Below are 16763 nucleotides of genomic sequence, written 5' to 3' on the forward strand. Positions count from 1 at the left end.
AAACATATCTTAACTCACTTTTATTTTCACAACTGCGTTTATTGACTTTAGGCATAGCATATGTACAGTTCTCCACAATCAGGAGGACACTGTCAAATGGCAAACATATAGCAGGATGTATACATAGCCTAAACGCTTAAATCGCCCCCCTCCCACACCCTCTTACCCCGCCAACCACCCAAAACCCCCGCTACCCACCCCTTATCCCACCCTAACCCAATGCACGTGTTCACTTTCAACCGCAGTATATGATTAGAGCACAGTAGGCATCGGATACCCTCCTAGGCCCCGAGGTCACCATCTGCAGGCAGTACATCATTCAAGTCAATTGGGGGCTCCAAGGTCAACCCTCTATAGTCCGCCCACCGCTTCCAGATCTTGTAATGTTTCCGGGGGCATCCCCTGGCTTCAAACACCGGTAATTCTAACCCCCATGAGAAAGTCAAGGCCCGCTTTCCAGGCGCTAAGTGGAGGAGCGCGGTCGCTTTTCCATGCCCTCGCCAGATCCCGCTTGGCCACAACTAGGCCCAGCAACAGGAGGTGGCGTTTGTAGATGTTCCCACCCACATTCTCCAGGACATGCAGAAGGCCCAACCTGGGTGTAAGTGGAAGGTCCCACCCCAGTACCTCTGACAAACAATTCCACACCCCAGAATCGGGTCAGACCCATACAGGACCACACAGTATGTAGCAGCGTGCCTCTCTCAGTCCCACAGCGCAGGCATTCCGGAGTAGCAATGAGGCCAGCCTTCCACAGTCTCTCTCTGGTGTAATAAGCCCTATGTAGGTATTTGAACTGTATGAACCGGAGTCGCACGGCTATGGCAGTCCCACGGGGGGACTCCAGGGCCTCCCTCCAGTCATCCTCATCCAAAGGGCCAATGTCCGTCTCCCAGAAGGCCTTCAGCGACAGGAGAGAAGAGGAGCAATGAGTGACAAGCGTTTGGTATATTTTGGAGACTTTCTTATCCCACAGATCTCCCATGAAGAGCTTAGCTTCAACGGGGCTAAATTTGGGAAGTTGCTCTAGCCCCACCAGGCTAGGTGCAAGCGCATGGCGGAATTGTAGGTATTCAAAGAATTGGGTCTTGGGCATGTTGAACTCGGAGCTAAGGTCTTGAAAGGACTTGAGGGTAGTCCCAGTAAGAACATGACCAAGGGACGAAATCCCAATAGAGTCCCAGCCACCAAACCCCGACAGCGAGGCTAGTGTGGGGAGCTGTCCATTGTGCCACAGTGGGTTTTCCGCTGTCAGCCTACCCCACCAGCCCATGCGGCGCAGCACCTGTCTCCAGATCGTGAAGATCACCTGAGTGACCTGCGGTAGTTTCTTCCGCCGCCCGGCCGAGTACAACAGCGTATGTAGCGTGGCATCCCCATCAAGAAGCGTTCCAGTGCGTACGCTGGGTCGTTGTGATCGCCGTACCACCACTCGTTCAGAACTATTAAGTGGGAGGCCTGATAGTAGGACAGAAGGTCCGATGTAGCTAGACCTCCACAATATGTGGATAAAAAGCAAGTCCGCAGCGCCACCTTGGAAGCACCCCCCCGCCCACAGAAAGCGGCCCAATACCGAATTTACTCGACGGAACCACTGTGGGTCGATCCTATGTGGATGGTTCTGCAGTTGGTACAGGAGCCGTGGGAGGGCGACCATTTTAAAGATTGCGGACCTACCATAGATATTGAGAGGCATGCGAGACCAGGTTTTGATGTCCGATTGGACTCTATCCCACACCGGTAGCACGTTGCGCGCCCATGCAATTGCGGCAGACTCAGACAGGAAGACTCCTAAGTATTTTAGACCACCAACCGCCACCTGTAGGGCCGAGGCCCAGGGGTATGTCTCCGACTCTCCGCCCAACACCCACAGGGTCGATTTGCGTGGGTTGAGGAAGAGTCCCGACACCTTCCAAAGATTTGCATTATTTCCAATATTCGAGGGCCAGAGCGGTTAAGATCAGTCAGAAAGAAGAGGACATTGTCCGCATAGAGCGCGATTCTATCCGAGAGTCCCGCCCCCCACATAAAGCCACAAAGCTGTGCATCGATGCGCACCCACGCGGCCAACGGTTCCATGGCCAGTGCAAAGAGGTAAGGGGATAGGGGGCATCCCTGTCGGGTCCCCCTGGCAACTGAGAATTTCTCCGAAATCGCCCCTGAGATACGCACCGAAGCGGTGATGTCCATATATAGCAGCCTGACATATGAAACAAACACCGGGCCCAGGTTGAGGCGCGGCAAAAGGGCGAAGAGGTACGTCCAGCTGACCGAGTCGAACGCCCTGTCAATGTCCGCCAGCAGTAGCGCCGCCCGTTCTCCAGTCGCCCCCATAGCGTCCACCGCCGCCTGTGCACGTCTGATGTTGTCGCGTCGCCCTATGCGGCATGAAGCCCGCCTGATCCGGGTGGACCAAGTCTGCGACATATGGGAGAAGGCGGTTCGCCAACGCTTTGGCCAATAATTTGGCTTCAAAGTTAAGCAAGGATATGGGCCGATATGAACCATGTCGGTCGGGGGGCCTACCCGGCTTCTGAAAAACTACAATTTCAGCCTGACTCCAGTCTGCCGGCAAGCTACCACGTTCCCGTGCTGCCTCCAACGCCCGCCTATAATGCGGTCCCAGCTGCAGATGGAATTTCTTGTAGAATTCACCAGGGAATCCACTCGGTCCGGGCGCTTTACCTGTGTTGAGTTGCCCCAGCACATCTCCCAGTTCCTCCGCCGTCAAGGGGAGGTCCAGGGCTTTCCTGGCATCGTCTGATAGCGCACGGGGGGGGAAGGTCAGCGATGAACTTGTCAATCGCATCCGGTGGGAGACTGTCCCGATGAGCATGTTGCTCTGCATAGTAGCTGGCGAAGCTCGCCGCAAGAGTCGCAGGGTCCGTTATGGCAGTCCCCTCCCCATCAGTGAGGCCCGGTAGAGTGATCGGCTGCAGAGTTTGTTGACACAGCCTATGGAGCATGGTGCAGGACTTATCGCCCCACTGGTAAACCCTGCTCCGTGTGGCCAGCCACGCTTGTCTAGCCTCAACCATTAGGACCGAGGCATGGGATTGCTGCGCTTGCAGGAGCAGTCGTATCGCCACTTCGTCACCGTCCCCCTGACACCGTCTTTCCAACACCTCCACGTGCCGCAGCCACGACAGTGGCCTCTCGACGACTACGAAGGGCAGCAGCACACCATGCAATGTCAATGCCTCTCAAAGTGGGCTTCATGGCCTCCCAGACCGTCACTCCATCCACCCCCTCCGCCAAATTCTCCTGCCAGTAGTGGGCAATTGCACTGCGTATATGTTGTGTATAGTCCGCCTGCTGGAGGTGCCACAAGGACATCCGCCGCCGGAATGGCTGACGTGTCTTGCGCAATTCGATCCGTATCATGACAGGGGAGTGATCAGATAGCCCCCGAGGCTGAATTGCGGCCTGCTTCACCCTGTCAAGGAAGGCTCTCGGTACAAACGCACAGTCCAGCAGTGAGAAGGAGCCATGTACAGCAGACACATACGTGTATTCACGCGTCATGGCATGCAAGTGTCTCCAGGCATCCACCCAGCCCAACCCGTCAATCATCGCTTTTAACCGTGTAGGGGAGGCCGCCGCCACGGTCCCTTGCGACCTCCTACGGTCCAGGCACACATCCACAACATCGTTCCAGTCACCACCTATCACGGCCAAGGAGTCTGGGATCTCGGCCCATAGTTCAAACAGTCTCTGCCAAGGACCACTGTAGAGGGGGGGGGGCATACACACTGCCAAACACCACCGGCTCCGTACCAATCATGCCCTTAACAAGCACATACCGACCTTGGGGATCAAGCTAGTGACGCTCGTGGGTGTAAGACAACCTCCGATGGATAAGGATGGCCACCCCCCTCGAGCCCCTGGAAAACCCTGCATGGAATACTTGATGGTAACCAAATCGCTGTAGGCTCAGCACCTTCGTCCCCATCATGTGCGTTTCTTGTATTAGCATTACATCAGCTGAGTCCCTCTTACCCCAGCGCAAGACTGCCCCACGCTTAATTTTGTCCAGCATCCCCCTGACATTCCAACTTAGTATTCGCATAGAATCTCCAGCGAGTTCCTGCCTTGAGATATCAGCCATTGTCCCGGTGGAAAAGTCTCTGAGGACCCCAGGACCCAGCCCAAGCACCCAACACCATATACGTCAATGCTGTAGAGATCACGTGCACCCCTCTCAAAACACCCTCCACCCCCCCGTCGCTTCCCTCCAACCCTGCTCACCCAACTGCCCAACACCCGTTCCCCACCCCCCTATACCTCATGAAACACTGAAGTACCTGTCGCGGCATGGGGAGCTTCGGGCCCAAAACAGCGCCCAAAGCCAACCATACCAATGGATCCCAACTACTCCCCCCCCCTAACTAACAGGACCTTCCCTCAGGGCCACCCCCCTACCGTGGGAGGACTAGTCCGCCCTACAGGTCAGTACCCCGAACCCCATTGTACCACAGTTTTCTGAACTCTAGTAGAACGAGGCAGGCAGACACCTCCAGCATCGCTCCCCCTGATCCAGACTAAGGTCCAGTTCACTCCGCACCAGATGCTATCCGCTCGACCAATGGAGCAGTCACACAGGGCCCTCTGTGGAGTCCATCAATGGATACGGGCTAAGTAAGGAAGGCTGAACTCCAACGGTGTTCATTTCTCTTTTCCCGACTGATCGGTGTCGGGCTGCGTCCCATCCGGCAGGCCACTGCGGGACAGGGAGCGTCTTTGTGACCGAGATTTCCTGTGCCGTTTGCCCCTGATGGCAGAGTCACCCCTCTCCTGCGACGATCCACGCGACGGTCCAGAGCCCAGGCCCGGCTGGGCGTTCGGTCGGAGCCTGACCGTCTCATCCGTCCACCTGAACACTGCCTCCGGGGTATCAAAGAAGTGGGTCTTGGACTGAAAGACAACTCGAAAACGGGCCGGATACAACAATGAATATTGGATCTTCAGACCACGCAGTTTGGCCTTCGCCGCCAGGAAGGAATGAAGCTGCTGCTGTACCTGTTTGGTATAGTCTGGGAAGATCATAATCTTGTGATTATCGAACAGCAGAGTCTCTTTGGCCCTCGCTTCCCGCAGTATAGTGTCTCTATCGTGGAAGTTCAGGATTTTAGCAATGACTGTCCGAGGCCGTTCTCCCACCGGCGGTTTCTGCGTCAGGGCTCTGTGTGTGCACTCCACCACAAAGCAGCGTGACAAGACGTCCGGGGTAAGCCAGCTCTCTAACCACCGTGCCAGGAATTCATCCATGGGCCCCTTCTCGCAGTCCTCCGGAAAGCCCACGAAGCGTAGGTTATTCCTCCGCGCCCGCCCTTCTGCGTCCTCAACGTGGAGCGCCAGCCCTTTTTGAATCCTGTCCATCTCCGCCACTTTCTGTTTCAGGGTGCCCACATCGCCCTCCACTCCCGTGATCCTGGTCTCGGTCTCCGTGATGCGAGCAACTGCGTTGCGGAGATACTGTCGTAGTAACATGACATCAGCTCCCACCGCACCGATTTTAGCGTCTAACATGTCCCTTGATTGTGTGATGGCTGCCATCAGGGCCGCGTTGTCCGGTCCCGTGCTCTGGCCACCCCCGGAGGCCCCAGGCCCCCGCTGGGTCCAGTAAATTTGTCAATCGGACCTTATTTGGCGGAACCACTGCCACCCCCGCCTCTGGTCATGGTCAGGATGGTTTAGAGGGGCTGCTCCGTGCCCGTGGCAGACCCTCCACTCACCGCAATTCAAATCCAAAGTCCAACCGGAGGGCCTAGACCCACCGAAGCCAAGGCCGGGAGGTCCTCAGGGCGCCTCGCCACACCGGGCCGCCGCTACCGAACACCTCCAATGTCCAGGCACCCAGCGAGCAGATGCCACAGTCGTCACTCGGGCCAGGGCCACAGCAAAGCCCCAGGGCCAGGGCCTCAGGCAGGGCGCCCCCGCCCCTCCAAGAATTGCTGCACTAGATCCGACCCCTCACCTTCACGGGGTCGTTAAACTCCAGGCCCCGGCCTACCGGCCTCACACCGGCCACCGCCGTCTCCACAGCTCCGGGCACCCTCCTATATGGTTGTGGGTTGGGACGGGCACAGCAGGGCCCTCAAGCGCAAGGAGACCAGGTGACGCTGTTTCTCTGGGCCACCCCGGCCCCAGTCAGGTTACAGCACAGAAAGGGCGATGCAGGCCCCGGGGCTCCGCAAGCCGCCTCGCCAGCACAGCCAGCAACAAAGCACTCCCCAAAATGGCGCGGGCACCACTCTGCTCCCCGGGCCACAGGTCTCTTCGCGCCTGGGGGCTGCACCGCGGGGGCCCACACACTCAGGCTGTCAGGCAGAGCGCGCCCCACCTTGCGCCGATGGTCCGCTTCCAGCTCCGACACAGCAATGGCCTCCGGCAGCACAGGGGGACCCGACTGGTGCCCCGGTCCGTGGAGCCCGCCACCGACACCAACTTTCCACAGCTCCGAACAGCGTCGGTGCTCTCCAGCCGGCAGAAAGCTCCGCTACTCTCTCTCCGGCCGCCAACCATCTACCGGAACACTGGGCCGGCAGGTGAGCCAGCCGGCCGGCGCTCAGGACCGCCAGCCGGGATTTGCTCAAAATCGAGGCCCCGGCTCTCCACGCTACAGGTAGGCCCAGGGGGGCGCCGCCGCCGCCAATCTCACCGGCCAGGGACCCCAAAAGTAGAACCAGAGGGTGCACCTCGTCCACCGCTGTTGCAGAAGTCACTGTGTGGCCAATGTTAGGTCCGGGAGTCAGGATAAATGTACAAATTAATGACGGGCCGGCGGGAGCTCTAGGAAGTTACGTCCGCCATTGTCGCCCTCGTAGCCACGCCCCATCTTAACTCACTTTTGATCCATGTACTTTTCCACGAGGCCAAATAGTATATGGAAAGTCCTTTTCTTTGGAAAAATAGTCAACAATATTCCTAATCTCTCATTTAACAGAGTTTCTGAAAGAAAAGCTCCAACATCTTTTACATTATGAAACAATAGTTTTATTTCCACCTCTAGCTTAATGTTTACTAATATTTTCTATAATACACACAGCACACACTATGTGAAATACATATACTACCTCTATCAGAACTACATGTTTTTGATTATCTTCATCACTGTCACTTGGAAAGTAATTTTGAACAGCAAACTAAATTTTAATAAGTGCTGCAATCTTCATAGGCCAATTACCTTTCCTAAAATTTCAGTTGTAAGAACACTAGGTAAGAATTTTGTCAGAAGGCAAACGTTGTTTGAAAGTCAATTGAGTATCATTACAGTGATTCCATCCTTTGACACTTTAAATAAGCTGTGTAATGTCCTGATGTTGTTGAAGGACCATCATGGTAAATAATTGCTGCAGTTGTAAAGGTTCTTCCTGAAATTGATAATTGAGAAGCCACAAACTTTTTTTATTAAAGTTGTCAATTTAGTTCCATCCGGTCTACATCGTTGGAACATTAAAAGTACATACTGTCCATATCTTTGTATAAATAATGTAGATAGCATTGCAGATTTACATTGAGTACAGACCATGCTTTGATTTGCTTGTCGAACTAGATTATTAAATGACACTGATTTGCAGTCTGGTAAAGTCAAATATATAAATCTGTGTCTATTGTAGTACTTCTTGAAAAGGAGCAATTGTCGAAGTCATGCTGCCATTTATAAGAAAGGCCAAAAGAATTCTACATCTACACCTTCATCTTGCAAAACAACAAGCATATACATTAGAAATTCCTGACAATCTGGCTGAATATTCTGTGAAACTTGTTTTTGACCAGAACATATGTCTAAAACATTTCGAATTTCAGAAACACTTTGTATTTTTGTTCTATCACTGCTACATTTGTCAAACACAGAATTTTTAGCAATCTTTTCTTGTACAGTTTGGAGAAAAAAAACAACGTTAACCACTACATTAGCATAGCAGTTGACACCAGAACTGTTTTCAAACTGAAATCCAACATCTTTACCTGAATCCTTTTCCTTTCTGCTTACAATTACTGGTTTATCTACTTTTTTTATTTTTGCTACAACTTCACTACAATTTTTCTCATTTCTTCTTTTTCGGACTACCACACGCTTTTTAAATAGAGGTTATTGAGGTAAATTTGGAGCATACTCTCTTCTCAACCTATTATATTCTTTTACACTATTTAGATCTGCATTTATCTTTGTCTCATCAAAATCAATCCAGTGCAATCCAGATAAAGTTCTGACTCGAGATAAAGCAACATATGCCATACCCTCCTTGAACACAGAACTTCCAATATTCACCACAGCAGTATCCACACTTAAAGCTTGAGATTTATGAATAGTCACTGCATATGCCAAAGAAACCGGAAACTGTTTTCGGCGGACAAATAAATCTTTCACAACCAAAAATCGTGCAGAACGACGACTGATTTGTTGTACTTCAATACCATCAAATTTAATATTTATAAATTCAATTCCATCTCTATTTCGGTAATTCACAAAATCAACAACATGGCCCATTGCTCCATTTACTAAACCTCTTTCCACATGTAAATTCCGTCGTAAAATTATACGACAATTTAAACATGCATACAGAGTCCTTTCCAAACCAGCAGTTTTAGATATTGTCTTCTCTAAAGAATCCAATTTTTATTTCAACTTTTCAGACAAAACAATAGTTGCTCCTTCATGTTCTATTTTATCAATAGCGTCCAGTTTCACAATCTCTTAATATTCCAACTTTAACATTTTGTTGTTGAAGATTGAACATTCTTTTAGAGTTGGCATCAAGCATATAACAGATTTGTTTTCAGGATTTTTCATAAAAATATTCTCTGGGAGAATGTTTTCTTTTGGAACAAATTTGAAATTAATTGTCCATGTAAAGCTTCTTTGCCATGCTCAGTTTTCCAATTCTAACATCTTGTAAAATATTTTTATAATCTTCATCCTTTGCCTGTCTCATATTTTGAAGCAGTTCTGCATATTTGAAATTTAACCATATGTTAACATTTCCAATGCTTCCTAGGCACTTCCTGGTATCTTCATGTGTAAGCATTTTAAACACTGGCTGTCCTTTCACTGGAGTTAGTTGCAGTAGATCTCCAAAAACGATGATGTTTGCCTCCAAATAACACATCATACTCTGTTGTAAGAATTTCTTGCATTCTTAAATGCACAAAAGCAAGCATTACATTTGATACCATGCTTGCTTCATCAATGATAAGAAGTTTCATTTTCTTTAGGACTCTTGAAAGTTCCCAACAAGCTTCTCCAGATAGATTGTGGTATTGTAATTTATTATCATGCTCTACTGGCAGCATCAATAAGAGATGTAAAGTAATCCCTTTAATGTTGTGTGCTGCAAACCCAGTTGGAGCGGTAACAACACAAGACAGAGATGACTCCGTTCTTTTCTGTAGATACGTTGCAATTGCTTTAATCAGAAAACTTTTTTCAGTTCCTGCTTCTCCACTCACGTACAGTCGAACAGGTATAAATAATGTACATAAGCACACTTTTTTTTTCATGAGATAAACCATGCTCAATTTGTTCTGTAACTTCGTCATATATTTGCCTCTGCTCAACATTTAGTTATTTTTCCAAATCTTCTAAGTTAACTACATCCTCCTGAACTAGTTCCATGGCTCTTTCCACTTCATCCATAGCAGTGGCAGCTTCATTTTGTATAATTGGTCCTCCTAGTGGATCCTGACTCAATAAAGCAGAACTCTGACTGTCTTGAGAACTGTCTCTAGCAATCTCTGCTGCAATTGTTGCATCTTGCTGTATTTCCTCGTTCAACATTTGCAGATAATTTGAAAAAACAGGACATTCTATGGTATCCTTGGTTGCATTGAACGAATCTTCATAAGTATGAAAATCTCCAAGTAGTTCCTCTTCTCTACGCCAAGGCTTAAAGAGTTGCGAAATACCGAAGTAATAAAATTCCCTTTTTTCTGGAGATTCACAACTCTATTTTCGATGATTAATCAAATGTCCTTTTCTTTGTTTCACTAGACAGCCTTCACCTCCAATTACAGCATATACACCTTTATTGATGTCTTCTGTGACGTTCCTCTTAAAAGTATAGGTTTGCAGAACTTCATAGAGACAAACTATCTCAAGATGACTACTTCTATTTGGATAGTATGTATCCAACATGTTTGTCTTCAAAATATCTGTACTATGTAGTTCTTTATCCGCCAAATACTCAATTTCTTGTACAGATTTCAAAACTCTGTTTCGTGTTGCAGCAAGACCTAGACTCACCCAAATGATGGTTCTAGATTTGGCATATAGACTTGCAGATGATAACCGATCAGAACATTCATATGCTCCGATTTCTCGATGCGACAACCTCTTCAGACTGTAACTGTTTAATTTCTTGCTTAGACTTTTTTCATGTGAAATTTCCTCCCACATTTCCTTCAGTTCCGTCTTTTCTGATTTTGTGATGTAAGACGTCACATATCGAGCCACAGAATTAGTTATCAGCAACATATTGAATATCCATGTTAGCATTCCACATGGACAAAATGACTGGGTTGTAGTCATTTATGTATTTGGACTCCTCATTTCTTCTTAGGTTGTATGTATTTTTGGGTGATTTTCTTGTCAAAGTATGTCGTAGAGAAGGCATAAAATTATTCACTCTTCCTTTCGATGTTACTGGACGTGGAAATGCAAACCGACATTTGGTGTAGAACTTGTCCTTGGATTTGTATTTTCGACGACAGTATTTCCCACAACGACAAGTTTGAAAGCGTAAAACTTGATGTCTTAAATTGTTTTCTTCTGTACTTTTCAGAACAGCACATGTAGAATACTGCTCAATGAAACTCATCACTTTCTCATCTGAATCTGTTCCAAATTTTGGTGCATCTTTAATCCATAGCAGCATCTGTATGTGAGGAGCACCTCTTGCTTGATACTCATTTTTCCAAAAGAAATCCAACACCTCTCCAAGTGGAGGATTTGTAATAAAAGACATCATAGCTTCAAACCTATGGTTGAAATACCTGCATACATTAACTGGATCCAAAGAGCACAGTTCTCCAGTGTCTTGTATTCAATATTTTCAATGTTTTTATTTGCCTTTCGTAGAAATTCAAGTAAGTCTTCCCAAGCATACTCAGCACATTTAAGAGTGAGGAACCATGTAGGAGTTCCTAAGTTTCTTAGCATACATTTCAATTCCCCATGACGACTGTACCAATACTCGTTAGTACCATGCTGACATGCCATGAGATTAATCAGCCGAGATTCCAAAACACTGTCTTGCAGTTTCACTTTATCCATAAAGTCCCTTGCCAAAACATTTTGTAGATGTGCTCCACTTTTTAGTATATGGTTTACTGCATAAGAAAGTCTAGACAAGTCACTCTCAAACAGTAGATGGAACAAATATGGAATACATTGACGAAACCTTGGATCTTCTGCATATAATCTTGAAGTCCGGTATTCAGATGCAGGAATTTGAACAGGTCGGTCGTCATATCGTCCACCTTCACCTGTTGGGAATAACTGTGGAAAACAATGAGCTTCCAAACTTTCTTCCCATACACTAATGGGACTTCCTTTGGCGTCTTTCATTTGAAACAAGTCAATAGCATTCTCCATTACTTCTTTGGAATGCAATGGATGAACACTATAATGTTCATAAATTTCTTCACTTCTAGAGACATCAACTTTTTCAATTTGCCCAGCTGAGAAATCAGTGTCGTATTCTACAGTTGATTCCTCTTCTACATACACATTTTTATAGTACTGATTATTTTTTACCAGATACAACGTTGCCTTCTTGACTTTCCTAAAATCCACTAATTCTTGCCAGATTTTCTTACTCTTTGTCGGAACACCATTAACTAGAATAACCAGAGGTTCCTCTTCTACTTTTTCGGCACCAATTGTTTCAATATTTTTCTTAAAATCTAGAGGCAAATAAACAACTCTTCCCTTTAATCCTCTCTGTAAATCTGAAGGAGGCAATTTCCCTGTCTTAGGCTCCATGCGAACAATAGCCTGAAAAGGATGCACAATTTGAATCAGAATAGACTCGTACGTATTTAAATCCATCAGTTCAGAAGGAATGTCTACCAACTCCAGATTATTATGAACAGCTCTAGCTGGCAGTCTGTTTTCATTTAATTTATTATAACAATATTTACAAATACGTTGATCAGAACCCAAATCAAAACAATTTTCTACCAACAAATACGTTTCGAAATCCTTCCACTCATTATTATTTATCTTTTTGCTTTTTACATATAAATCAACTAATCTAGTTTGATGCTTATGAGTTTGTCGACAACACACACAAGTAAAATTAGGCCATTCACTTGAATTGACCTTAAAGTTTGTAATTTCATGTTCACATTTTTCTGTACTTGAAATCTCTACATTCTCTTCTACATTACTTTCTATTACTGTATCAATTTCTGCACTGTCCTTTTTCACCAAAGTAACAAAACTCAATTTCTTCACAAACGTTTTTCACATCTAATTCTGTTCCATGCAAAAGAGCACTGTTTAACTGCTTTAGTTTAAGTGCTGGACTTTTTGCATAATACAACCTTCTCACTAATTTCCTCACTTTATTATGATGCACTGCTAACATCCTAAAATGGTGAAAAACACTCTGACATACTTTTCTTGAAAGACAAGCTAGTGAATGCCCATGCAAACCTGTTTTTTCTCTCACTTTACAAGGATCTAGCTCTTGTAAAATTTTAATTTTTTGTTGTTTTACACTTTTCTTAGTATATGTCCATAAGAAAGTGCGAAACAAATCAATGTAATCCTGTTGCACACTACAAATACTACTACAATTCCAAAAATACACTGGAGCCTTAGGACATCTATCTATAACTTCATCAGCTAACACCTCTTCTGTATTACTAGGCACAATCTTTTCTTTTTCAACCGGACAACCGTCCTTCACCTCATATGCTTGACCACTGGTGTCAACTGCATGCACCAAATCATTATCCTGAAAGTAACTTTCTTCATTAAAAAATGGCTCACAACTTGAACTATGCTTCCATTCTCCAGAAAAAACATCGCAAAAATTAGTCTGATTAATTACTCTCCTCCACTTACATTTTGATTTGAACACATTGATTACTTTATCTAGTGTACAAATTCTATTCATTACTAAACTAAACAATTTATTTTTCACTTTAAATGCTTCATCTACAATCTTAACTGTTTTTTTCTTGTAAAAAGCGGTCTTTTTTTATATCGCTTTACATTTTTTTAATAAATTGCTTATAATTCTGTTGTAAAGCATTCATCTACGAATTTCAATAAATTGAGTTGTTCTTCTATTGGTATAGAGAACATCATCTCTTTGCAGAGATCTAACATTTTTTGAAGGACACACATTCTCCTTTGAAATTAAAGGTGTCTTACTTTTCGTTGAAGTCACATGTTTTATTTTTTGACATTTCAATAAGTTCCTGAGAATTTTTAGTTTGCTTACCAGGAGCATTATTTTTTATCACTGAAAATTTTGTTTTGGATGAGTCTTGTATTTTTCTTTCCGTAGACCTTAAATGCTTTTTATACTGCTTTTCACGTCTTTGTTTGGATGGCTTATTGTTTTTCCTTTGCATAGATGATTATAATCTGTGGTAAAGAAAAAATAACATGTTATAGACCTCTACAAACATATTACATAGCAATTATAATAAGTAAACAATATAAACACTAGTATACAACAAAAGGCTGATTTACATTACATGTGCTTTGTGTCAAAAATGATCATGTGCCTAAGATCACACTGTGAGTGAAGCTTGATTCACCCATCAGTGTGATCTTAGGCAGAGATACACATACTGTTTGCAGAGACTGACATGGTAGATTATATGTAACATTCTGAGCATGTGCCTAAGATCACACTGTGAGTGAAGCTGGATTCACCCATCAGTGTGATCTTAGCCAGAGACACACATACTATTGGCAGAGACAGACATGGTAGATTATATGTAACATTCTGATCATGTGCCGAAGATCACACTGTGAGTGAAGCTTGATTCATCCATCAGTGTGATCTTAGCCAGAGACACACATACTGTTTGCAGAGACAGACATGGTAGATTATATGTAACATTCTGATCATGTGCCTAAGATCAGACTGTGAGTGAAGTTTGATTCATCCTTCAGTGTGATCTTAGCCAGAGACACACATACTGTTTGCACAGATAGACATGGAAGATTATATGTAACATTCTGATCATGTGCCCAAGATCACACTGTGAGTGAAGCTTGATTCACCCATCAGTGTGATCTTAGGCACATGACCAGAATGTTACATGTAATCAACCATGTCTTTAAAAAACCCGTACTTCCATATTTTTAAAGACATCAACTAAGCATACCTTTTTACCAGAAAACATTTTCTATAGTAAATTGTTTTTCACACAAAGCACAGCCCTTTTAAATGACCACTACAAAGCAAAGCAGAAACCAAACTCATTTTCAAAATAAATTCCAATATGCACCATACAATTTTTAAACAGCATTACAAAAAACATAACACACAATGCAAGAATAAATAACAACAATATGCTTCTTAATCTTCCCTATACTGCATACAGCAGTATATCTTCAATAAATGAATCATATATCAGATAACACACAGGCACAGAGTAAAGTGAGACACAAGCAAAGAATACTCTTTAAGCTAATTGAGGCAAACTGTTACAAAGCACAGGTGACATCATTGAAAAATGTAAAAATGTTTTCTCTTATTTCAAACAAAGTCAGTATGATGCTTCACCAAAATTTAAAAAGCAAACTTTTTTCCAGAAAATATTTTCCATACTAAATCGTTTTTGACACACAGCACAGCTTATTTAAATGACCACTACAGAAACAAAGCAGAAACCTAACTAATTTTCAAAATACATTTCCAATATGCACCATTCTATTTTTAAACAACATAACAAAAATACATGACACAAAATGCAAGAATAAAGAAGCACAATATGCTTCTTAATCTTCCCCATAGTGCATACTTTAAAAATGCCTTGAAAGATGTAGAACAGTGTCAGTCACACACAACGGATATTCTTAAGCTGAATCTCTGAATAATGCTTCTTTCACTGGAGCCTCAGAATAATGGCACAGATACTTTCTCAATACAGACCCACATACTTGTACATAACCTATCAAAATTCTTCCCACACATTCAAAACCAAACTGCACATTTTAATTGGTTGTACATTTGAACACTTTGAAACTCACATAACATTCACCCATCCCCCCACTGCTCATTCACCCTGTTACCATGGTAACTCCCTCCTAACCCAGCACACAGTTCAGAAGTTCATCATACTATGTTCCAAAAAAAATCCAGCAAGGGTGTTTGACCTCTCAATGTACTAGCTAATTAACTGCAATGTTTCTTTAAATGACTTTTTCTCAACCATTGAAATGACTTTTTTTTTAAAAAAAAAAGCATGCACCCTAATTTTCAGTGAAGATTTTTAAGAAACCACCAATCATTTCTGGTTTTTCAAGTGCACTAAATCTCAACCACTTTTTTTCATAACTCCTACTTTCAAACTGCCATTTCATTTCCACAACTCATCTGAATACAAGCACATCTACCATCAAATTGGCAAAAGTCTGGTTTGTGGGTCATAGCTATGTCTTCCGGAGTGAGAAATTTGCAAGCAACAGAGGTATTTACAACCTTGATTTGCCAAATGGGGACATTGTCTGGATTGGACAGAGAGGATTAAGAAGTCACTAATTGATACCATTGGTAAAATCTTTTATGCATCTACCACACCCTGACCTTATAATTGTGCACTGTGGAGGAAATGACCTAGGCACTTTGACTGGGGTTGGTCTGGAAATGCTTTTAAAGGACTCCTTTGGGCAATTGATGTCACTTTTTCCAAAAACTACCTTGGTATTTTCTAATATATACCAAAGGCAAAAATGGAACTGGTCCAACCAATTTTGTCCACAGATTGAGAAAGCAAGCAAACATGTGAATAAATCTGTTTCTGCTTTCCTCAGACTATGGTATGGGGTCCATATACCACAACAACTTGCGTTACAACATGGAAGGCATCTATAGGAGAGATGGTGTACATTTTACAGATTAGGGGAATAAAGTCTTCCTCTTGAATTTGAGACTCTGCATTGGTACCTACTTGTAGGTACAAAAAAACACCCACATAATACAACAGCTCTTTTCAGAGCTAACTTACCTCTAAGCACTCTAAATTATTTTTTTACTCTATTTTTTTTCACTGTTTTTCCCCGTGGTACTCACAGGGTGCGCATACCGGAGAGCGCACCTGGGAACGCACCCAGCTCTTACCCCGCGAAAATAGCAAAAGAAAATTGTTTTTTTACCCTTCAGGGTCCTTCTAGGCCATCCACAAAAAACCTAGGGGGTCAGAGGGTGTCTACCCTGCCCCCTTTTACACATTTCCCCCTTTTTTTTCACCTCAGGTGTCTTGATTTTCCCGAGACACAAGATGGTGTTCTCTCCGGACTGTTAGGAATGTTGACAGACACCTGACAGCCAATCAGCTTTCCGCTCGCGCACCCCCTTAGCGCCGGGTGCGCTCTCCGGTACGCGTACCGGTGAGCACTCGGAGCGCACCCATAGATATATATGTGTTTAAGAAGTTGCTTTTCATGAAAACCACTAGATCAATTTTCACCAAACATAGCAAAGGCACATCTGCGTACCAGTCCCTACAATTTTACCAAGTTTGGTGTAATTCCGTTCAGCGATTTGGGCTGTAGCCATATCTAAATGTCC

Source organism: Lissotriton vulgaris, chromosome 2_1, assembly GCF_964263255.1.
Source record: "Lissotriton vulgaris chromosome 2_1, aLisVul1.2, whole genome shotgun sequence".
Classification (NCBI taxonomy): Eukaryota; Metazoa; Chordata; class Amphibia; order Caudata; family Salamandridae; genus Lissotriton; species Lissotriton vulgaris.